Source organism: Halichoerus grypus, chromosome 5 (genome assembly GCF_964656455.1).
Source record: "Halichoerus grypus chromosome 5, mHalGry1.hap1.1, whole genome shotgun sequence".
NCBI lineage: Eukaryota > Metazoa > Chordata > Mammalia > Carnivora > Phocidae > Halichoerus > Halichoerus grypus.
In genome coordinates, this window is record NC_135716.1 from 88,552,528 (window position 1) to 88,559,479 (window position 6,952).

Below are 6,952 nucleotides of genomic sequence, written 5' to 3' on the forward strand. Positions count from 1 at the left end.
TGGCCAGGTCAGGGATAGCCCTGCAATCAAGGAGTGTGCATCTTATCCAAAAAGAGATAGGGAAGTAGTGAAGGGATAGAGAGTTGATTCAGTGGTAGGGTTTTATCCAGTATATGTAAGAGGGACTCTAGTTGTGGATGTGTTGATAGCATTCAGGTATGATATATTGTGGAGCCTTAGATCTTCTTTGTATTGTCTGGTCCTTTTACTTCTCTTACTGGCTATTGTTACTGAATGTCTCTGGATTATTTCAATGTGGATAACCTTCGGGACAAGAGAGTAGGGTGAGGAAAAAGATAAATCAAACCTGTGAATAAGTGAGTAGCTGTACCACTGGTCATCCAAATGACTCATGTGGTGGGGGTGGACTGAACGGAATAAAATGGAAGCAACTTGTGAGCAACAGTGCCCACCAAGGGTTAGCTATTATTATTATAAATATTTTGTGTCTCGATACTTCGGACAGAGAGATAACAGGCAGCAGCTCCAATCCATTTGAAAAATCAAAGGGCTATTATAAGTAAATCTGGCAAAACCATGTAGCAGGGCAGGAAATTCTCTGAAAGATAAGATATAGGTCTGTGAATGTTCTAGAATAGAGTGCCATTGGTAGTCATGAGTTTGATATAGATACATAGCAGAGACCAAAGGGACAGCTTGTAAACTGGAATCTTACCCAAACCCCTGGGGGTAAACAGAAGCCCACAAATAATTTCATAGAGTGGAAAATCTGGCTTGGGATATTAATAATGCTCTGTTTCTCCAGTGATCCTTTCCCTTGGGGGAACTGGAGTGTTTGGCAAGCAGCCTCATTATTCACAGCCCTGCTTCTGCTGGGGTTGGCAAGGTTGGGAGGCATCATTAGACACACCATCATCAGACAGCAGTAGCAGGGAAAGGTGTGGATGGTCCTCCTCAGGCCACCCTAGGAAGTTAGGTCCATTCACCAATCAAGAAACATTTACAAAGTCTATACATGTCTGGCGCTTGGTAAGTGTTCAGTGAAGTCTCAGTTATTAGAGCCCAGTGTCTAGTATACAGTAGGTACGGCATGATGATTTGTTGTGGAAGGGATCTAGAAATAAACTTACCATGCTCCTAGGCTAGATAGAACTCCTGCTCCTACATGTTCCTTCTCAGTCCCCTGCAGCAGGTGCTACTAGCTGATCATCAATCCTGTTCTTCTCTAGGACACACTATCCTATAGGTACACAGACAGACCACATTTTCCAGCCTTGTTGGAGTTAGGTATTGTCACGTGACTGAATTCCAGCAACAGAATGCAAATGAATCAATGAGACGCCACTCCAGTCCTGGTCCTTAAAATCGCCTTCATAGTGTCCATTTCTTGTAATGGGAGATGAAGATGCTACAGGACCTCTCCCCCACCCCTGCCCCCAAAACAGCTATCAAGTCTGAACATTTAGCAGCTATCTGAAGATATTGAAAAGTACTGGATAATGAGGAGTACACTCTTTGCTTTTATCCAGAATATATAAAGAACTCCTACAACTCAATAATAAGAAGAAACCTGATTTTTTAAATGGGCGAAAGATTTGAACTGATAGTTCACAAAACAAAACATACAAATAGTGAAAAAGCATGTGAAAGGATGCTCAACCACTAGTTGTTAGCGACATGCAAACAAAAACCAAGATTCTACTACACACCCACTAGAATGGCTAGAATTAAAAACACTGACAGTTCCAAGTATTGGTAAGGACGTGGAGCGGCTCAAAGTCTTAGACATTACTGGTGGGAATGCAAGATGGCACCACAATTTTAGTAAACACTACAGCGATGTCTTACAAACCTACACTTACCATTTGACCCAGCGGGTCCCACTCTGAGGTATTTACACAAGACAAATGAAAATATATGTACACATAAAGACATATGCAAATCATGACAGCATTATTTGTAATAACTAAAAACTGGAACTCATTCAAATGTCCATCCGCTGTGAATGGACTAGCAAATCATGGTGTATCCATACAACGAGACACTACTCAGTAATAAAAAGAAGTGAACTGCTAATACAATTCTCAACATGGATTATGCTGAGCAAAGGAAGCATGTCACAAAATAATACACATTGTGTTCCATTTATGTGGAATTGAACAACAGGCAAAATTTATCTTTATTGGCAGAAAGTTGCCTGGGGCTAAGGGTTGGGAGAAGGGACCAGATATAAAGGGGCACCAGGAACTTTTTAGGGTGTTGGAAATGTCTATATTTTGATTGTCACAGTGGTTACACAATGGTACACAATTACCAAAAGCTCAGCAAAATGTATCACTTAAAAGGGTGAATTTCATTTTCTGATACCTTCACATGAACCTCTCTCTCCTACTCATTTGCTGGCTGAGATCAGGGAGGCTTTGGAAGCCATGTGTTGACAATAGTAAAGCCCCCATCACCCAGGGCCTTTAGTGAATAAGTGGGGAGAACCCCCTCAACATTGCTGAATAGAGGATACGAATAAGAATTGAACATAGCTCTTGACATGGAAAAACTCAACCTGGGATTAAATAATATTTGGATAAGCCAAGTGTTTCTTTTTTTACCTCCTTAAAATTTGACAAGTCCAAGGGGATTGTATTGTGTGAGACAAATAATGTTTTATTCCATTACCTTGGGAATTTTCCCAGTTGCTTCTCCCCTTTGATGTATTGACTTTTAGTCTTCATTCTTAGGCAGACACTTCATATTCCAGAAACCAAGACCCAAATATATTAGGGCCAAATCTCAGTAGGTCCCTGGAGTCCTGTGGCTACCACCTCATGCCACCCCAATACTGTTACCATGGTGGACCATTTCTTGAAAACCTCCTTGTCCAAGAGATTTCATTTGAGACTCAGGATTCATATTGAGGTGGCCTGAGTCATAAATGTGTTCCGTTTCTTTATTTATATTTCAACATATACAGTATTTATTATGTGCCAGACACTGTTATAAGCACATTTATTCATTACTCATAACAATGTCATGAGGTGGGTACTAATATTACCTTCTATCCTATAATAGAGATTATATTAACCTCTCTATGAGGAATCTAAAGATTTTAACACATGCCAATGTCTTGCAGCTAACCTCATGGCAGAGTTGAGATTTGAAGTCAGTGATTCCACCTCCCAAGTTTATACTGATAATCACAACACTACTATCTTTCTATTAGCTTTATGGAAAACAAAAATTACATAAAACCAAAAAAAAAAAAAAAAATCCCCAGCCTAAATACTTCTGGTTTAAGGTATGTTCAGCGCTGACTTCCCACCCTGATTGTTATATAAAATACTACCAAAGATGGGCATGCCAGTGATATCCCTTTGGTTTTTGCCTGGCTCTCTATCCCCTCAAGACCTCTGAGACCCTCTAGTAGATCCTTTTGGTCCCCACTTGCAGATTCAGCCCCATCCCTGACTCAGAGATCAACTGATACCTAGGAAGAATGTAAGGAACTATAGACCCAAAGCTCATTGACTTAGAATCAAGTCAACCTCCTGCTAGTCCTGCTGGGAACTTATACTTTTGTTTGTGGAGTATGTGCTTATTTCAAAATCCCACTTTCTACTGTAATACTGGTGACTAAGGGTCTGTTTTGTTCCCCTGTGTCTAATTTCCTGCGTTGGCTCCCAGCTTCGAATGCTAGTTCCTGTCTTGCTTCTCCCAATCCTAGAGACTATAGTCCTGGCCTGACCCTTGGTTCCCTGGCTAGCTTCCTGATGCCACCTGATATTCTGTCAGGCTTTCTTGAGGTGCCACACTGCCCACCTGACTGGTTACTTTCCTGATACTAGTCCCAGGACATCCTCATGTTACCTATTACTGAAGGCTATCCCAGCATGGTAGAATGGTCAGGTTTGGGGGTATTGGCCTTCTCATGGTTAGCCCATTGCTGGTGCTAACAGACCCCTGGTTCTGACCCTAGCTCCACCCTAATCCAGCTGAAGAAACAGAGATACAATAAATGGAGGAGACAGGACCTAAGCAAAAAGTTAGAAGTAGGAGGGCTTAGTGGTCAGATATGATCTTAATAGGCTCTAATGTCACAGGGAAGCTTTGTATGGTACAGGGCCCCAGGTTCGTAAGACAGAATAAAAAGTGTGTCTTGGAATCCTGGTTCAGTTTCGCTGGAAGGTGTGATGTACTTCGGGAGAGTTTATGGTCAACAGGCTACCTTCAAATTAAATTAGATCTATAGGCTCTGTGCAGTTGCCTTACTCCTCACTCATCTAGCAGGCGTTCGTGACCTGGGGTTTATGTATTCCTAGGGATCTACATGCAGGCATTGGGAAATAGTATGCCTATGAGTGTTTCTCTTGAGGGAAGGCTCAGTTGCTTTGGTCAGATTTTCATAGGGACTTGTGACTGACAACTCGAGAAACTTCCCCCAATTACCAGCAAGGCTGAGTTAAGGGGTCAGACATTTTTCGTCAACTTTTTCTTTCCACATTGAGTTCTCTAGAACTTTCAAGCTGTGAATAAAGTGAAAACATGTAGTTTAAATAAAACACATAAACAATTATATATGTTCATTACACATAATCTATAATGTGCATACATATATAATTATGTGTATTATATGTCTTGGGGTCTGCATTCAACCCTGTTCTTTTTAAAGACCAATTGGCAAAGTGATTCACTAGCTTTAGCACATGGTGCTCGATTGAAATTAATTTGACTAATTTGACAGCATCATAGGCTTCTAAGTAAATGAAAACAGAAAGTTTGAAAGACCGCACCCTGGGAAAAAGATCAGAATGCAGAGGCTGGATCTAGTTCAGACACACAACACACAACATGCTGCAGAGACCTGTAGCATAAAGAAGCACAGGAGACAGTTGGGTTTGGGTGGGGTGGGATTAGCAGGTAGGGGAGGGTTGCTCTGGAAAATATTGTGCCTAAAGAGCAATGCCTTGTTTTTCTCCTTAAAGAGAAGTTCATCGTGGGCGCCTGGGTGGCTCAGTTGGTTAAGCGACTGCCTTCGGCTCAGGTCATGATCCTGGAGTCCCGGGATCGAGTCCCGCATCGGGCTCCCTGCTCAGCAGGGAGTCTGCTTCTCCCTCTGACCCTCCCCCCTCTCATGTGCTCTCTGTCTCTCTTTCAAATAAATAAATAAAATCTTTAAAAAAAAAAAAAAAAAGAGAAGTTCATCGTCCTGAAACTTCAAAGAAAGAGCACTCCTGATCTTGAGGTTCACACTGAGCTAGGATTATCAGTTGACACTGTCTAAAAACCAGCCATGCATGGATGTGGGCAGAGGTGGGAGCCATGCGAGTCAAAAGGGTGGAAAGAAGCTTAGAGATCTTCTAGTTGACAGGTCACTAACTACTGGTCAAAAACACATTTGTTTTTCGGCCCACCGAGTGTTTCAAAAGTAACTTGAGCCCATGTTGGAAAATTCAGAGATTTCACATGATAATTGAGATTCGCATTTCTTTTGAGAAATCTGAAAACATTGCATCACTGGCCCTGCATCCTCACTGGGCCCACTCTTGGCAGCTATCACTCATACCAGGGAAAGTGCCCGCCGGTTCCCCTGGGGGCCGCTGTCTGGAGGGGGGCAGTTGGGTTAGCAGAGACTTGAGAGGGCAGAGCTGAAATGGCGGGGCGAGTTAAATCACACACGGGAGAGCGGTGCCTCTTGGGGCCTCTCATCCCGTGAGGGCCCGAGTCCCCTCCGTCAGAAGTTGCCTAGAGTTGGGAGAACCTTGGTGGCTCCCTGTGTGTGCCGCAGAGGCTCCCTGGCCCGGAGTTGGTTTTATTCCTCCGTGGCAGGCATTGCACTCACCCTTTACAACCAGGACACCTTCCTGATTTGCAGCTCCTTCTTCTACCAATGGTTCCCACTTTGACTCCAATATCCACTCCCAGCTTATACTGCATCAATATTTACTCTTTCTTTTTTCTTTCTTTTTTAAGATTTTATTTATTTATTTGACAGAGAGAGAGAGATAGCGAGAGCAGGAACACAAGCAGGGGGAGTGGGAGAGGGAGAAGCAGGCTTCCTGCAGAGCAGGGAGCCCAATGCAGGGCTGGATCCCTGGACTCTGGGAACATGACCTGAGCGAAGGCAGACACTTCATCAACTGAGCCACCCAGGCACCCAATTTTTATCCTTTCAACAATTTCTGGTTGCCTATAATCTGTCGATTGCACAAGGTGCTGAGGAATTGCAGACAAGACATAGTCTCACTGAAGACAAGACATAGTCCCATTTAAGGAGCTTGAAGTGTAGCCATGCGGCTAATGTGACTGAAATCTTTGTGGGGAAAACGGGAGCACGTTTGACGTGTTAATAGAAATCTGTCCACCAGATGGCGCTCAGGAGAGTCCAGTGTAACAACCCCACACGCGAATGGCCGGGGTGGGCGCGGGCGAAGGAGCAAAATTTACCCTGAGGAAGAACATTGCACCATGACTTCTATTTCACCTGTACGTTTACATCCTATCAAGCCTCCAGCTGTTACATTCCCCAACCTCCAGGACTCTAGATGTGATGTTTGGACAGGGAGGAGCACCAGCTCCCACACCGCCCGGTGCCCTGCCAACGCTCTTCTGGAAGCCGAGCCCTTCCAAGTGACACTAGGAGAGAACTGCCCCGCCGGGAGGTGTGTTTTCTTCGGGAGCAAACACCTCCTTTTGGAAAGAAGGCTGATTCTTACCTGAGTTACTTTAACCAGCTCGGAGGCATCCTTTGGGAACAAGCCATGTCTCTCTTCTCATAGCTGCTCGGGTCTTGGTCTCTGTCTGTTCATCTGCTGTGTCGTTGGATTAAATATATTGATTTTTTTCATGTGTCATCTGTTCTAACTGCTTATAGCTTTTCAAAACATGTTTTTCTGATTATAATAAGTTAATTAAAAGAAAGGCGAAGAGAGAAATGAATGACTTAGAAAGGGTATAATTCCGCTACATATAATTCAACTCTTGGAGATACTCACTGTTA